The sequence below is a fragment of the Bos indicus x Bos taurus genome, chromosome X, assembly GCF_003369695.1.
Source record: "Bos indicus x Bos taurus breed Angus x Brahman F1 hybrid chromosome X, Bos_hybrid_MaternalHap_v2.0, whole genome shotgun sequence".
Classification (NCBI taxonomy): Eukaryota; Metazoa; Chordata; class Mammalia; order Artiodactyla; family Bovidae; genus Bos; species Bos indicus x Bos taurus.
Genome location: NC_040105.1, coordinates 12,479,973 through 12,498,863, shown reverse-complemented (window position 1 = coordinate 12,498,863; position 18,891 = coordinate 12,479,973). Strand labels below are relative to the sequence as shown.

The 18,891-nt window shown below is 42.3% G+C and overlaps 1 pseudogene; it reads left to right on the top strand.

Annotated features, from left to right (window-relative positions):
* The first annotated feature begins 1,012 nt into the window (after positions 1-1,012).
* Positions 1,013-1,668, top strand: LOC113887550 (annotated as a pseudogene).
* Positions 1,669-18,891: the final 17,223 nt, after the last annotated feature.

Below are 18,891 nucleotides of genomic sequence, written 5' to 3'. Positions count from 1 at the left end.
CCAAGGAGCAAGGGTCTTTTAATTATATGTCTTCAGTCACCATCTGCAGTGATTTTGGAGCCCAAGAAAATAAAGTCTTATCACTGTTTCCATTGTCTCCCCATCTGTTTGCCATGAAGTGATGGGACTGGATGCCATGATCTTAGTTTTCTAATGTTGAGGTTTAAACCAGCTTTTTAACTCTTCTCTTACACTTTCATCAAGAGGCTTTTTAGTTCCTCTTTGCTTTCTACCATAAGGATGGTGTCATCTGCATATCTGAGGTTATTGATATTTCTCCTGGCAGTCTTGATTCCAGCTTGTGCTCATCCAGCCTGGCATTTTGCATGATGTACTCTGCATATAAGTTCAATAAGCAGTGTGACAATATATAGCCTTAACATACTCCTTTCCCAGTTTTGAACTAGTCCCTTGTTCCATGTGAGTGGGTGTAATTTTCAAAACTGTGGAGACTAGCATGGAATTGATATCTTTTTGTTTTACCATGTAAAAATGAATGTTTTTAAAAATGGCTCCCACACCTGTGTCATTTTGTAGAACAGAATATACTGATGCTAAAAATATAATCATGGAATGCACATTATTTAAACTGAATAAATTTAGTTTCATAAAACAAATCACCATGTTGTCTTAATTGTTTTCAATCTCATTGTGCAACATACCAATGGAAACTTAGGGACTGGCACTTGTCAATGGATCAGTGTTTAGGAATCATAGATGGGAAGTTTTGAAGGAATTTATGTGAGCATGTGGCACAGTCTGCTTTTTCTTTTACATATATGGCCCTGTTAGCTGTTTAGAGGCTGGATTATAAGAGACAAAGAGTAGATTGAAGAGTAGCAATGAGGAGATTGCTAGAGTGGTCTAGGCAGGAGATGATGAAGTATTGGTTTAAATTGGGATAAGTAGAACTGAACCGGGCTGGGCTGGGCTGGGCCAGGCAGCAGGAGTTGCTGCTTCCTGCTTGGCTGGAGCCCACCAGGCTGTCCGTGTTGGGGAGCCGGTGGCAGGGGACTCACTGGGGATGCTCACATGCCCGTGAACCTTGCTCTGGCGCCACCCCCACCCAGCCCTCATGTGCATAGAAAACCCAGGGCCTGGCCTCTCCATCTAGAAAACCTGTGATCTCACCTGCTACCTGGACACCAGCTCCACAGCTTGGCCGGCACCCCTCTGAACTACCTGAGTCCCCCCTTTCAACGAGCCTGACTTCAACACACCTCAGCTGGGGGCAGAGACTCTGCTCAGGCCCTCTGTCATCCTGGAGGTACGGTGAAACCGCAAGGACAAATGGCTGCTGACCCAGAACTGTGAAGCCTGCAGCCAGCACCTGTGCTACTTGAGTGGCCTCCCCCTCAAGGCCATCACTCTCAAGCAGTGCCACAGCTGGGCCCACCTCTGCACCAGCCTCTAGGGTGTGCTAGGAGACATTGTGGGTGTCATGGCAGCTCTGGGCTACCCACTGCCCAGCCTCTGCCTGGGACTGAGCCCACCTGGGCCCCCGGCTCTTACCACAGTGACTTCTTCCAGAAGATGGACAGCTTCTGGCTGCTGAAGGGGCTGAAGACCTGCCTGTGACACTCGGCCAAGGACTTCAACTGGGTCATAAAGAAGATGCAGCTTCTGGCCACTGTAGTCACCCTGCCCCTGGAGGTCCGTGACTTGTAGCTTCTGACCTTCCTTTACCACCTTCTCTTTCCCCTCCTCCTTCAAACCCTGCTCCCACGCTGGGAACAAGAAACCTATACACCAACGCTCATTGAGCCAGGAGGCCGAAGCCATGAGCCTTTAGCCCTCCATGGACTTGGAAGAGGATGTGATTCAATAAGACCCATCCACTCCCAGCCTTCCTGACTCCTCCAGGCCTGGGGAACAGGTGCAGTAGGCCCCATCCCATTTCTACCTAATGTGATGCCCAAAGGAGCCCAAAATGATTGGTGCAAGGCTCTCATAGCTTCATGCTTCCTGCCCACTACTTGCCAGCATCCACCCAACTCCTCAAGTGGCGCTTCCAGGAAGTGTGCCTGTAGGGTTGTGAGTGGGCCACCGTCTTGTGTACCTTTCTGGCATGAAGCCCTTTGGCTGCCATCCTCTCCTTAGATGGGTGTTGCTCCGCTTACCCCCAAATAACTCAGTACATCCAATTCAGGAAACAATTCGAAACAGGAAGAGAAGGGATTAAAAAGGGAAGAGGTGGGGTCTGCATTGGAGGTAATACTGAAAGCAGAGTGGAAGGGACAGACCAGACACAGGGGTCACCAAGGCAGTCGGTGTCACAGGGTGGCAACCAAAGGACATTGCTAAGGATTTTCTTGCCAGCTTCAGGACCCTTCCCCTCCACCCTCTTTCCCAGAGTATGTGGGTTGTCAAGGCTGAGGAGGGCAACCATAGCCACAGCCACAGAATTTCCTCAAAGTTTATATTGCAATAGCATTTTGAGGTGTGGGGGCAGCTCCCCCAAGCCCTAGGCCTCAGGCCCACCCGCTCATGACTCTTCAGTTTATTTATTTATTTATTTGAAGATGTTATATATTAGATGATATTTATTGCCAAATTTCTATCCTTGTATTAACAAATAAAATGCTTGCCTCAGGAAAAAAAAATTGGCAAAGGTAAAAATGAAGAAGTATGTGGCAGAGATATTTAGAATGTATGGTCAACAGGACTTAGTTTTTGATTTATTAATAATTCTTAAAAGGAGAGGCATCACAATCACTGGAGTTGAGTGTGTATACACACATATACACATGCCTAGACTTACCCTAGACCTGAATCAGAAGGGTCAACCTGGTTGTATGTACTTTTAAAAGCTACAAGTATGAGTCCGATGTTCACCATTGGTTAAAAACCTATGCATAGATGGTCAGCAGAAGGAGACGGGAGTAGCCAAGGAGTGCGCCCAGGTTTTTGAGTTAACGATAGAATGGACATGAATCTGAGCAAACTCCAAGAGATGGTGAAGGACTGGGAAGCCTGGCGTGCTGCAGTCTATGGGGTCGCAAAAAGTTGGACACGACTGAGTGACTGAACAACAACGATAGAAATCATGGAAAAGAATAGCTTGAACTCCTTCAGTGAAATTATTTCATTTTATGAAAACAGTGTTTTATTGAATAGGCTGAACTCAGTGTAGGCAGTCTTCTTGTTTCTGAAACATCCTTTGGTGCTTCTAATACTGAAGAGCAATCTCATTTTCAAGTATTGAAAAATTAATTCCAATCCATTATCCACAAAATGAGACTATATAAGAAAGCAAATATAGCATAATTATAGTAAGAACAAAAAAGTACCCCTAGAAAGAAAGGTGCAAGACCAGAATGAAGGAAACAAATACTGCTAAGGACCCTCCCCTCCAGAAAAATCAGTAGTGACACATCTTTTTAAATAGAAACTCAGTGTCATTAAGTTGTCAGTTCTATGTTCGTTAATGGATATAACCCAGTTCCAATAAAAATACCAATAGGTTCTCTTTGAAACAAGTCATCCTGATTCTAAAGTTTTTGTGGAAAAATCTGCAAGCCAGAAAAGCCTTGAAGATTCTGAAAAAGAAAAGCAAGTGGAGAGTCACCCTACTGCTTATTAAGATGTATAGTAAAATTTGCTGTTGTTTAGTCACTCAATTGTGTCTGACTTTTGCAACTCTATGAACTATAGCCTGTCAGTCTCCTCTGTCCATGGGATTTCCCAGGCAAGAATACTGGAGTGGATTGTCATTTCCTTCTCCAGGGAATCTTCATGGCCCATGGATCAAACCTGTGTTTCCTACATTGCAGGCAAGGTCTTTACCACTGAGCCACCAGGGAAGCCCATATAGTAAAATATCAATGAGGAAAAGTGTGTTTCTGGTGTACACATAGACACACCAGAATAGAACAGAACAGAAAATTCAGAAATAGAGCCAAATGCTTATAAGAATATTTATACTGACAACATTCCACTTCAGTGAGTAAAAGGTGATCCTAGGAAATCCAAGTAGCCATCTGGAGAAGACATGGGAGGATGTGCCCATTACCAGGATCAAAGTTTCAAGTATAAAAAAAGGAAAAAAAAAAAAAAAAACTAGATGAAAATAGGGGATAACTTCAAAGATTATCAATTTATTTCACAAAGTCCAGAAGCCATAACATTCAGTCACATACAAAGAAAAACTCAAAACGTCTTTATTAAAAAATAAAGTCAAAAGACAACATGGGAAAGATGTCATTTGTGATATGGCTTAAAATAAGGACTAACATCTACAATACAGAGAAGATATCTTGAAAATGGTAAAGGGAACATGTCAATAGGGAAAATGGTAAAGAAAAAAACTAATGGAGAAGGAGATGCAAATAAACATTTCAACAACATGTACAACTGAAAGCAAAAAGAAAGGTGCATCCATAAAACTGGACCTTGACTAACAACAGCTCCGTGATGTTGGTAAACTTTGTGGATATATGTGTTGTTTCAGCAATCCTAAACCTTAAAATGCATGCTGGAAGAAGCTTTCAGAGTGGTAGGAAGTTTTGGACATAAAATTCAAAGTCTATAAATGAAAATAAAGAGCAAACAAAAAAGACAACCCTGACTTTGATTTAACAGTGAAATGAAATACATTGCCACTCTCCCACCAGACAAAACTGGATACAGTACAAAAATCACATTTTAAAGGATTCAGAGAGCTGTGGAAACAAAGACTGGATGAACTGAAATTACAGAAAACAGAGTTGTTCCAAAATGACTCGATAATTGCCGGTCCTTTGTTTATCTCAGGGCAGGCTGTAGATCACGCTTGTTCCAGGCAAAGGGCTTCTGCTTGAAGACAGAGAAGTCAGTAGCCTTTATGGCACTGAAATATTAAGGGGCTCTAAAGGCACATAGTTTTCACCTTGGAATATTTTCATCATCGGTGGCTGTACAAGAAATGGAGGAGCTAGCACAAAAACTTTTAAAAGACAAATATCTGAAATATCTTTCAGTTGTACAGTGCTGCCAGAGAGGAGCATTGCTTCAAACACATGGTGAGTTTCCCCTTAAAGATATTTCCCAAGTTTTAAAGCTGAGTGAAGTAGGAGGCTAATGGAGGCTGAAAACCTCTGAAAGTCAGAACTATCTGTTAGCTTCTAGGGCCAAGGAGATCTGTATTTCCAGAACCTATGAACAGGAATATACCAGGAGACAGGGCCTTACAAAGTTTGCAGTATGTTCCAGATCAAGCTGAATTTCTGATTGGATTGAGATTATTAGCTACTCACCTTAATTGCATAATAAAAGGGAAACCCTCTTTTCTGTGAAACTTCTATGGTTTTTCTATTCACACTGTCTGGCACACAGTTAAGTTTCTAGATGAGCAAAAAGCAAGACTGGCAATTAAGAGGAAAAAAAAAAATAGATGTGGATCCATGGATGTTGCTGATACTGAAGTTAGCTTATAAGAACTTTAAAATATGTTACAGAATATATTCTAAATAGAGAATAAAGACAAAAGAGATGAAAGAACAGAAAATTTAAAATGATTGGGATGTCTAAATAATCAAAACGAAAGTTTAGAACTGAAAAAGGCAGTATCTGAAATTTAAAGCATAATGTATGAGTTTGGCATCAGAGGCGACATGGCAGGATGTAGGATTAGTGAACTGATATATGCGTCAATGGAAAATGCTCAAACTGAAGCAGAGAAAGAAAGAGTGGAAAAAAGATTAGTGTATAAGAGACATGTAAGTGAAAGTGAAAAGTGAAAGTGAAGTCGCTCAGTTGTGTCTGACTCTTTGCGACCCCATGGACTGTAGCCTACCAGGCTCCTCTGTCCATGATTTTCCAGGCAATAGTACTGGAGTGGATTGCCATCTCCTTCTCCAGGGGATCTTCCCGACCCAGGGATCGAACCCGGGTCTCCCACATTGTAGACAGACGCTTAACCATCTGAGCCACCAGGGAAGTCCCTAAAGAGACATGTAAGACCTACTCAAATAGTTTAACATTCATGTAACTCACATTCCATAGGAAAAGAGAATGAGGCAAAAGCAATATCTGAAGAGGTCATAGTTGAGAATTTTTTTGAAACTGATGCAAGACATCAACTCAAGGACTCAAGAAACAAGTAGAAAACTGCACTTAATGTGCATTAAGGAAAAACAGCTGATAAAAAGTGGAAAATCTGATAAAGGGTTAGAGAAGAATACATTGCCTTCAAAAGAACAAGAGTATAACCAACAGCCAGTGTCTTAAAAGAAACATTGAAACCCAGAAAGCAATGGTATTTCACCTTTAAACTGCTTATAGAAAATAACTGAGCTGAAAACTATAGATGTAGCAAAAATATGCTTCAAAAGTGAAGATAACGTATATACATTTTCAATCAAAGACTAAGGGAATTCATTGCCAGCAGACCTGCTCTAAAATATTAAGGGGATTTCTCCAGGCAAGAACAAAATGATGCTGTATGAAAACATGAAAATTGCAGGAGAGAATGAAGAGCATATTAAAAGATAAATAGTAAATAAACATGAATCAATATCGTACAAAACAGTTATTGTTATGTCTTCAAATTATTTGTAGAATTAAAATACATGATGACAGAAGAGTGACATTCTGTCTCCCTCCAGAGAACAACAATCAGCAATCCACAAACAAAAATAGCTATGGGAGTACTCAGGAGTCCACTTAGGAAGCTTCAGCAACACAGTGGACCACCAACCTGAGAATAACTATATAAAAAAAGAGTAGGAAGAACAGCTCCATTTTGCCTGCATCATCCCAGTCCTAAGTGAACACTGGTCAGTGCCTGGAGGGAGCTCCCTGGCCCAAAACAGTTCCCTTTGCTGGGAAAAGAAGAAAGGAATGAATGATGAGTGACCAGCTTACCCAGCCTTTCAGGATACTGCACAAAAGACCTGCTTCATATCATGCTACCCAGAGACTGGCATAGTTGTGACATCTAGAGATGGCTAGGAATATGGAAGATGGGCAGGGGCTACTAGTATCAGCCATGCAGTGGGAGTGAATGTGGCTCCCAGTGACCTGCTCTGCAGAAGACCCCAGTAGCCTTTGCCACTGAAGACCTCCACAAGCCTTGAGGATGCTGCGGACCCCTGCAGCTTTCATCACTGAGGACCTCATCACAGGCCCCAGCAGACCGCTCCACAGAAGGTCCCAAAAGCTTTTGACACTGAGGAAACCAGTGGCCAGCACAGCCACCGTGGCCCCCTGCAGCTTCTGTTCCTGAGGGCCTCATTTTGCCTTTGCAGACAGATGCCAGCTGCCTGAGTCCCTTCCTGTTTTCCCCTGTCTTTGCCCAGAACTTGCTGCAGGATGTCCAGGACCCAGGATCTGCACTGGCAATTAGCCACAAAACCCACTCCAGTAGTCCTTGCCTGGAAAATTGCATGGACAGAGGAGCCTGGTGGGCTGCAGTCCATGGGGTCGCAAAGAGTCGGGCATGACTGAGCGACTAACACCCTTGTGACTGTGTGGGTGCATAATGCCAGCTTAGGTCCATGTAGTACCACCCTGTGGCTACCTGCAGCTAGCCCCAGTAGATGCATAAGGGTGTGCCAAAAGTCCAGGCACCTCAGCTGCTTGTATGCCTGGAGCTGGCCCTGCCTCCTTTGACTGGACCTTACTGCCATGCATGTACCTGCAGCTAGCTCCTGCAGCCACATGAGGGCACATTAAATAGCCTGGAACCCTGCAGATACTTCTGTGTCCACCGTTGGCCCTTGACATTGGCCCTTGTCACTATATGTGTCCCCTCAGCTGGCCTCCACCCCCACAAAGGCACCTACAGCCAGTGCCCATAGTCGAACATGTGACCACCACCAGCTCTGGCCAGAACTAATACCAGTCCCAGACCCTCACTTCTGGACCTAGAGGTATCACTAAGGACCCCAACATCCATTGTAGCCACCAGATACCCTGCAGCTCTCACCACAATGGATCCTGGAGTTGTCACCGTTGTGATCAATGACTGAGTCAATGAGACGCTTTGTACCACCCCAGACCCAGAGACACCACATGCCCCCACACTTGGCACCTCACACCACTAGACCAAATGCCACAGCATGCACCGGCATGCCGTGACTCACAGGTGAAGGTTTTTCCTTAACAAAATCAGTGCGTTAAATCTGGAAGAGATGACTACTTTGAATACACAGACAAGGTTACACAGATCACAATGAGTTGAGAAACATGACACCACCAAAGGAATACAGTAAACTTCCAGGAACTGATGGCAGAGAAATGGAGATCCACAAACTGCCTGACAGATCAGATCAGATCAGATCAGTCACTCAGTCATGTCCGACTCTTTGTGACCCCATGAATCGTAGCACACCAGGCCTCCCTGTCCGTCACCAACTTCTGAAGTTCACTCAAACTCACCTCCATCGAGTCAGTGATGCCATCCAGCCATCTCATCCTCTGTTGTCCCCTTCTCCTCCTGCCCTCAATCCCTCCCAGCATCAGAGTCTTTTCCAATGAGTCAACTCTTCGCATGAGGTGGCCAAAGTACTGGAGTTTCAGCTTTAGCATCATTCCTTCCAAAGAAATCCCAGGGCTGATCTCCTTCAGAATGGACTGGTTGGATCTCCTTGCAGTCCAAGGGACTCTCAAGAGTCTTCTCCAACACCACAGTTCAAAAGCATCAATTCTTTGGTGCTCAGCCTTCTTCACAGTCCAATTCTCACATCCATAACTTCCTGACAGGTCGTCCAAAATAATTAAAGTTCAGTGAGCTATAGACTGACAATTTAACAAAAGCAAGAAAAAGATACAAGAACAAAATGAAGTTCAACAGAAAGAGAAAAAACATTAAAGAGACCAAACACAAGTTTGGAGCTGAGGAATATAATGATTGAAATTTAAAAATGCAATAGACTGTTCCAACAGCAGACGTGATCAAGAGTAGTGAACTAGAAGGCATTTCATTTGAAATTATCCAGTCAGAGGAGAGAAAAGAATGAAAAGGAATGAAGAAAGCTTACAGGACAACTCAAGCCAAATAATACAGAAACCCTAAAAGGGAAAAAGAGAAAGGAGCAGAAAGCTTATTTAAAGAAATAATGGCCCCAAACACCCCAAATCTGGGGAAAAATATGGATGTCCTGGTACATAAAGGTCAAAGGTCCTCAATCAGGTTCAACCCAACCAAGACTTCATTGAAACACTGTAATAAAACTCTCAAAATCAAAGACAAAGAGAGCATTTTTCCAGAGAAAGCAAGATCAGCAAGAGAAAAGAAGCTCATTACATACAAGAAAAACCACATCCCAATGCCCAGCCCTCAACATAAGTAGGTTTCTCAGCAGAAATCTTGCAGGCCAGGGAAGAGAAGGATGATATATTCAAATTGGTAAAAGGGTAATCTGCCAGCCGTAAATACTTTCCCAGCAAAGTTGAGGGACTTCTCTATAGCTCAGATGCTAAACAATCTGCCTGCAATGCAGGAGACCTAGGTTCGATCCCTGGGTCAGGAAGATTCCCTGGAGAAGGAAATGGCAACCCACTCCAGTATTCTTGCCTGGAGAATCCCATGGACAGAGGAGCCTGGCAGGCTACAGTCCATGGGGTCACAAAGAGGTGGAGATAACTAAGTGACTAACACACACACACAGCAAAGTTGAACTTCAGGAATGAAGGAGAGAGAATTACATTCTTGGGCAAACAGAAGTGGAAGGAATTCATCACAACTGGGCATACTTACAAGAAATTCTAAAGGAAGTTCTTCAAGTTGAAAAGAAAGAATGCTAAGTAGTAACAGGAAATCATATGAAAGTATAAACCTTACTAGTCAAAGTAAGAGTACACTAGTATTGTAATGGTGGTATCTGGCACACATAACTTTAGTGTAAAGGTTAAATAATGAAAGTATTAAGAATATAGCTGCAATAATTTGTTATTGGATATACAGTATAAAAAATGTAAATTGTCACATCAAAAACATTAGCTGGAAAAGCAGTGTACTCTTGGTGAGAATGTAAATTGATAGTCACTTTCCTCAAAAAATTCAAAATGGAAATATAATTGGAAATAAAAAATTCATATTATCCATCAATTCTCACTTATGGGTATATATCCAAAGGACATAAAATCAGTTTCTTGGAGAAACATCTGCAATCTCATGTTCATTTCAGCATTATTCACAGCAGGCAAGGTATGTCCATTGATAGATGAATGAATAAAGAAAATGTTACATATATGCAATCAAATATTATTCAGCCTTAAAAAAGAAGGGAATCCTGCCATTTGACAACATGAATAACCTGAAGGACATTATGCCAAATGAAATAAGCCTATAGAGAAAGATAAATATCACATGATCTAACTTATATGTAAAATTGTTAAAAAAAAAAAAAAAGAAGGAAAAAGTATTGAGCTTATAGTACCAGAGAGTAGATTGGTGTGTACCAGAGGCTGAAGGGTAGAGGAAAAGGAGAAGTAATTGATCAAAGGGTACAAACTTTCTGTTATGAGATGAATAAGTCCTGGGAGCCTAGGGTATAGCATGGTGACTGTAGTTAATGCATGTTTGAAATTTGCTAAAAGAGTAGATCTCAAGTGCTCTAATCATAGAAGAAAAAACTAACTACGGGGAAGTGATGGAAATGTTAGTTAGATTGTGGTAATCACTTCACAGTGTATCAAAATATGTTGTACATCTTAAAATACAATTCTCATTTGAGAAAAATAAGTATATAAATGATTAAAATAGTAATATAAAATGCATTGCAACAATTACAAAGTAGTCTAGAGGGGAAATGGATTTTAAGACTGTTAGGTTCTACTGAAACAGCAGTGTAAAGCAACTGTACTCCCAATGTTTTTAAAAAATGAATATTAGGTTCTAAACATATCAGGAAAATGAAAAAAAAAATAGTTTGTATTAGGCTATAGTAAGCCAAAAAAAAGCATTTTTTAATCTATAAGTTAAACACTAAAGATTAATAGATGTTTGGATGGCTCAGAAATTCCACGCCTAGGTACTTACTCAAAAAATATATCCCTCAAAAGTCTTGTACACCAGTGTTTATGTGGCTTCATTATAATAACCCCTGAAGGAAAGAACCCACATGTCCTTCAATAGGAAAACAGGTAAACAAATTGTGGTATTGTATCCCTACCATGAAATACTATTCAGGAATAAAAAGAACAATGATATAGATTAAGTTCATAAACATACTATTGCATTGAACAAAAATATAAATGAGTAAATAATTTATGATCTTATCTATGTGAAGTTCTAGAACAGACAAAATTAATCTATGACTGTGGAAAATGTTAACTAGAAAGGGGCATGAACTTTTTGCAACGATAGAAAAGTTGTAAATCTTGATTAGAATGACGGTTACATAAGTGTATAATATACATTTGTTAGAAATCATCAAACTATACCTTTAAAATCTGTGCATTTTATTTTATGCAAATTTACCTTGATAAAAAATTATTGCTAAAACAGCTAGGGAAAGAGTAGTCAAAATGTTATTAATTAAAAAGAAGGCAAGTGAAAAGGGAAGAAGGAACATAAACCAGATGGGCCAGATAAAAGCAAATACAATAGTAAGATTTTGTTGTTATTCAGTTGCTCATTTGTGTCCAACTCTTTGCAACCCCATGGACTGCAGCTTACCATGCTTCCTGTCCTTCACTATCTCCTGGAGTTTGCTCACACTCATGTACATTGAGTCAATGATGCCATCCAACCATCTCATCTTCTGTCTCCCCCTTCTTCTGCCCTAATCTTTTCCAGCATCAGAGTCTTTTTCAATGAGTCAGCACTTCATGTCAGGTGGCCAAAATATTGTAGATAGTACAGTAAGATAGTAGATATAAATCCAACAATATCAGTAATTGCGTTTAATGTAAATGGATTGAATATTCCAGATAAAAGACACAAGTTGTTATCATTATTTGTATATTTCTTAGTTTAGGTTTGTCTGTCTTATATATAAGAGATACACTTTAAATAGTAAGATACAGAAAGGTGAAAAGTAAAAGTATGGACAAAGATATACCATGCCAACATTAAGCCAAAGCAGGCTAGCATAGTGATGTTAATCTGCAGACATTAAGAATAGAATCATTTTTCAAGTTACACGTTGTCTAGAAACTGTAGAATATACCCACATATAAAGTTAACACCGAATATCATGTGATCCCCATTTTCACAGTGAAAAACTACCATGGTTCAGGTTTATGAGAGAGCATTGTGAAAAGAGCAAGCAATGTTTTGTAGAGTCATTAGAGGGAAACAAACTTAGAAATATAGTTAATGTGAATTTTCTAGAGTTTGTAGAACTGGGAGAGTCATTTCTCTCAACCACACACCTGGCTTTAGGAGGGCTCAGATCAAAACTTAATACTGCCAGAACCCTGTGAATTATTTGCAATGAGTATCAAGTCTTAGGGTTGTTGCTGTTCAGTCACTAAATCATGTCCGACTCTTCGTGACCCCATGACTGCAGCCCACCAGGCTTCTCTGTCCTTGTGGTGAAGTTTACTATTTTTGTGAACCCTGCGTGGCTCATTGTGGCTTTATTTACTCTCAGCTAATCATGTATGTTATTCTGATTTTAGAAGACATTCCAAGTTCAAACCTGGGACCCACCACTTTATAGCCAGGTACATTAGGCTAGTTATTCAGCCTCCAGGGGCCCAAGTTTCTGTCTGAAGCTCAGCTGAGCTAGGAAGAGCTGAGCTGCCAGGTGTCAGAGTGGCTGATGAAAACAGCCAGCCAAAGAAAAGTAGCGTTCAAGCATTTACTAACCTACTGTGATAGTATAAGCAAGAGCAGAGAGAGCACCAGCGACCTACACTTCCATTTTCCACCGAGGAAGGGCCCACTAGGTGGATCAGCACAGGCAGAAGGGTCATCTGCCTGCTGAGGGAGGCCCACACAAGGGGCTGCTGCTGCTCTCTGGACCTGGGAGTAGGGGAAGGGAGAGGGGAAAGGCTAGGAGTGGAAGAGGACTGAGGCTGAGTGAAGGAAATTGTGTTCAAGGATCTCGTCTTCTTCCCCTGATGAAGAGGTCTCAGGGGAGGCACCAGAGGAAGGCCCCAGATAAGAAGGAGGCCTTTCAATCAAGGTGCCTGGATTAGGAAGTCAGATACACATCAGGATGCCTGCCACGGAAAGCATTTGTAACTGCCTCTGCTTGGGTCTGAAAAATCACACGTAGGTTTTTGGCCAGAAGTTGGACTCCTCAGTTTCGACTGTAAAGTGGGGGATCATAAATGGAATGATGGAGACTTCCCTAGCTCTCCAATGGTTGGAACTCCACAATTCCAATGCAAGGGGCATGGGTTCAATCCCTGGTCGGGGAGCTGGGATCCTACACGATATATGGACTGGCAAAAAAAAAAAGAAAAGAAAAAAAATGGCATGATATATAAAATGTTTAGGAGAACTCCTGGCACCACATGATAAATTCCCGAGTGTCTATTATTTTAGTGTCGTTAGCATTACCCTTGAGTTAAAACTCCTTACTTGTGATGTTGTGATATATAATAAGAAATGTATATATATATGTGTGTGTGTTTGTGTGTGTATATATGTACAGTTGGCCTTTGAACAACATGGGTTTGAACCTCAAGGGTCCACTTACACTGGGATTTTTTTCAGTAGTAAACACTGCAGTATTATGCGATCCTTGGTTGCTTGAATCCAAGAATCCAGAAACAAGGATATGGAAGAATAACTATGTTACACTCTGAGTTTTAACTTTGAAGAGAGTAGGCACCCCTAACCCTTGTATTGTTCAAGGGTCAACTGTATTTAGTCTTCATCCTCATTTCTGGTGGGCTTCCCAGGTGGTGCTAATGGTAAAGAACCCACCTGCCAGTGCAGGAAACAAAGTGAAATGTGGGTTTGCTCCCTGGGTTGGGAAGATGGATTGGAAAAGGAAATGGCAGCCCATTCTAGTATTCTTGCTTGGAGAATGTCATGGACAGAGGAGCCTGGCTGGACACTGTCCATTGAGTCGCAATGAGTTGAACGGGAATGAAGTGATTTAACATGAACATAAGCCTCATTTCTGGCACAGAACTCCTAAAATCCTTGGAATTTCCTGTAAGTTCAGTTCAGTTGTTCACTTATATCCAACTCTTTGTGACCCCATGGACTGCAGCACACGAGGCTTCCCTGTCCATCACCAACTCCTGAAGCTTGCTCAAGCTCATGTCCATTGAGCCAGTGATGCCATCCAAGCATCTCATCCTCAGTCTACCCCTTCTTCTGTCTTCCATCTTTCCCACCATCAGAGTCTTTTCCAATGAGTCAGTTCTTCACATCAGGTGGCCAAAGTACTGGAGTTCCAGCTTCAGCATCAGTCCTTCCAATGAATATTCAGGACTGATTTCCTTTACGATTGACTGGTTGGATCTCCTTGCAGTCCAAGGAACTCTCAAGAGTCTTCTCCAACACCACAGTTCAAAAGCATCAGTTCTTCAGCACTCAGCTTTCTTTATACTCTAACTCTCACATTCATACATGGCTACTGGAAAAATGATAGCTTTGACTAGATGGACCTTTGTTGGCAAAGCCATGTCTCTGCTTTTTAATATGCTGTCTGGGATGGTCATAGCTTTTCTTCCAAGCAGCAAGTGTCTTTTAATTTCATGGCTGCAGTCACCATCTGCAGGACTTTGGAGCCTCCCAAAATAAAGTCTCTCATTGTTTCCCCATCTATTTGCTATGAAGTAATGAGAAAAGGCAGATGAACCAAAGATCAAATTGCCAACATCCGCTGGATCATCGAAGAAGCAAGAGAGTTCCAGAAAAACATCTATTTCTGCTTTATTGACCATGCAACAGTTAGAACTGGACATAGAACAACATACTGGTTCCAAATAGGAAAAGGAGTACATCAAGGCTGTATATTGTCACCCTGCTTAAACTTACATGCAGAGTACATCATGAGAAATGCTGGACAGGATGAAGCACAAGCTGGAATCAAGATTGCCGGGAGAAGTATCAATAACCTCAGACATGCAGATGACACCACCCTTACGTCAGAAAGCGAAGAAGAACTAAAGAGCCTCTTGATGAAAGTGGGAGAGGAGAGTGAAAAGGTTGGCTTAAAGCACAACATTCAGAAAACTAAGATCATAGCATCCAGTCCCATCACTTCATGGCAAATAGATGGGGAAATAGTGGAAAAAGTGGCAGACTTTATTTTCTTGGGCTCCAAAATCACTGTAAATGGTGATTGCAGCCACGAAATGAAAAGAGGCTTACTCCTTGGAAGGAAAGTTATGACCAAACTAGAGATCAAATTGCCAATATCTGCTGGAGCATCGAAAAAGCAAGAGTTCCAGAAAAACATCTATTTCTGCTTTATTGACTATGCCAAAGCCTTTGACTGTGTGGATCACAATAAACTGTGGAAAATTCTGAAAGAGATGGGAATACCAGACCACCTGACCTGCCTCTTGAGAAACCTATATGCAGGTCAGGAAGCAACAGAACTGGACATGGAATAACAGACTGGTTCCAAATAGGAAAAGGAGTACATCAAGGCTGTATACTGTCACCCTGCTTATTTAACTTATATGCAAAGCACATCATGAGAAACGCTGGGCTGGAAGAAGCACAAGCTGGAACCAAGATTGTGGGGAGAAATATCAATAACCTCAGATATGCAGATGACACCACCCTTATGGCAGAAAGTAAAGAGGAACTGAAAAGCCTCGATGAAAGTGAAAGAGGAGAGTGAAAAGGTTGGCTTAAAGCTCAACATTCAGAAAATGAAGATCATGGCATCTGGTCCCATCCCTTCATGGGAAATAGATGGGTAAACAGTGGAAACAGTGTCAGACTTTATTTTTGGGGGCTCCAAAATCGCTGAAGATGGTGACTGCAGCCATGAAATTAAAAGACGCTTACTCCTTGGAAGAAAAGTTATGACCAACCTAGATAGCATATTGAAAAGCAGAAACATTACTTTGCCAACAAAGGTTCGTCTAGTCAAGGCTATGGTTTTTCCTGTGGTCACGTATGGATGTGAGAGTTGGACTGTGAAGAAAGCTGAGTGCCGAAGAATTGATGCTTTTGAACTGTGGTGTTGGAGAAGACTCTTGAGAGTCCCATGGACTGCAAGGAGATCCAACCAGTCCATTCTAAAGGAGATCAGCCCTGGGTGTTCTTTGGAAGGAATGATGCTAAAGCTGAAACTCCAGTACTTTGGCCACCTCTTGTGAAGAGTTGACTCATTGGAAAAGACTCTGATGCTAGGAGGGATTGGGGGCAGGAAGAAAAGGGGATGACAGAGGATGAGATGGCTGGATGGCATCACTGACTCGATGGACATGAGTTTGAGTGAACTTCAGAAGTTGGTGACGGACAGGGAGGCCTGGTGTGCTACGATTCATGGGGTTGCTAAGAGTCGGACACGACTGAGCAACTGAACTGAACTGAACTGAACTGAGACAGCATATTAAAAAGCAGAGACACTACTTTGCCTACAAAGGTCTAGTCAAGGCTAAGGTTTTTCCAGTAGACATGTATGGACGTGAGAGTCAGACTATAAAGAAAGCTGAGTGCTGAAGAATTGATGCTTTTGAACTGTGGTGTTGGACAAGACTCTTGAGAGTCCCTTGGACTGCAAGGGGTTCCAACCTGTCCATCCTAGAGGAGATCGGTCCTGAGTGTTCATTGGAAGGACTGATGTTGAAGCTGAAACTCCAATACTTTGGCTACCTGATGTGAAGAGCTGACTCATTTGAAAAGACCCTGATGCTGGGAAAGATTGAAGGCAGGAGGAAAAGGGGACGACAGAGGATGAGATGGTTGGATGGCATCACCGACTCAATGGAAATGAGTTTGAGTAAACTCTGGGAGTTGGTGATTGACAGAGAGGCCTGGCATGCTGTGGTCTATGGGGTCCTGAAGAGTCGTACACGGCTGAGTGACTAAAGTGAACTGATGGGAACAGATGCCATGATCTTAGTTTTCTGAATGTTGAGTTTTAAGCCAATTTTTTCACTGTCCTCTTTCACTTTTATCAAGAGGCTCTTTAGTTCTTCTTCTCTTTCTGCCATAGGGTGGTATTACGTGTGTATCTGAGCTTATTGATATTTCTCCCTTGATCACAAGGGAACACTCTTGATTCCAGCTTGTGATTCATCCAGCGTGGCATTTCACATGACGTACTCTGCATATAAGTTAAATAAGCAGGATGACGATATACAGCCTTGAAATTCTCCTTTCTCAATTTGCAACCAGTCTGTTGTTCTATATCCAGTTCTAACGGTTGCTTCCTGACCTGCATACAGATTTCTCAGGAGGCAGGTCAGGTGATCTGGTATTCCCATCTCTTTAAGAATGTTCCACAGTTTGTTGTGATTCACAGGATCAAAGGCTTTGGCGTAGTCAATAAAATAGAAGGAGATTTTTTTTCTGGAATTCTCTTGCTTTTTCAATGGTCCAGTGGAAGCGGTTGGCAATTTGATCACTGGTTCCTCTGCCTTTTCTAAATCCAGCTTGAACATCTGGAAGTTCATGGTTTATGTACTGTTGAAGCCTGGCTTGGAGCATTTTGAGCATTACTTTGCTAGCATGTGAGATGAGTGCAATTGTGCGGTAGTGTGAACATTCTTTGGCATTGCCTCTCTTTGGGATTGAAATGAAAACTGACCTTTTCCAGTCCTGTGGCCACTGCTGAGTTTTCCAAATTTGCTGGCATACTGAATGCAGCACTTTCATGGCATTATCTTTTAGGATTTGCAATAGCTCAGCTGGAATTCCATCACCTCCACTATCTTTGTTCATAATGATGCCTACTAAGGCCCACTTGACTTTGCATTCCAGGATGTCTAGCTCTAGGTGGGTGATCACACCATCATGGTTATCTGGGTCAGGAACATCCATTTTGTATAGTTCTTCTGTGTGTGTTCTTGCCACCTGTTTTTAATATCTTCTCCTTCTGTTAGGTCCATACCATTTCTGTCCTTTATTGTGCCCATCTTTTCATGAAATGTTCCCTTGGTATCTCTAATTTTCTTGAAGAGATCTCTAGTCTTTCCCATTCCATTGTTTTCCTCTATTTCTTAGCTCTGATCACTGAAGAAGGCTTCCTTATCTCTCCTTGCTATTCTTATCTTGCCTTGCTATTCTTTGGAATTTCCTGTAAAGAGAGATACAATTGTTAAGGGTCTGCCCTGGTGGCTCAGAGGTTAAAGAGTCTGCTTGCAATGTGGGAGACCTGGGTGCAATCCCCGGGTCCAGAAGATCCCCTGGAGAATGAAATGGCAACCCACTCCAGAATTCTTGCCTGGAGAATCCCATGGACGGAGGAGCCTGGTGGGCTACAGTCCACGGGGCCCCAAAGAGTGGGACTGGACTGAGTGACTTCACTTTCTTTTGTTAAGTTAATGAAGTGACCTTTGGACTGCACTTAAGGATGGGGCCTGGTTGTCAGTGGAGCCAGCCTTGTGATTGGAGGGTTGGAAGGTTCAGTCCCACCTCCAACCTCCCCTCCCCTGTAGAGGAGGGGCTGGAGATTGAGTTCCCATGCCAGTAGACAGTGATGATATCAGCCATACCTAGCTAATGAAGCCTCCAGGGTTTGGGAAGCGTGCAGGTTGGTGAATATGTGGGAATGTGGGGAAGGTGGCACCTGAAGAAGGCAAAGAAGCTCTGTGCCCTTTCCCCATACCTTGCCGTATGTGTTTCCTTCACCTGGCTGTTCCTGAGTTGTATCCTTTTATAATAAATTGGTAAGCTAGGGAGTATATTGGAGAAGGGAATGACAACCCACTCCAATATTCTTGCCTGTAGAATACCATGGAGAGAGGAACCTGGCGGGCTATAGTCCATGGGGTTGCAAGAGCCGGACATGACTTAGTGACTAAACCACCAGGGAGTAAGTGGGTTTCCTGAGTTCCATTAGCTGCTGTAGCAAACTGATGGAACCCAAGGAA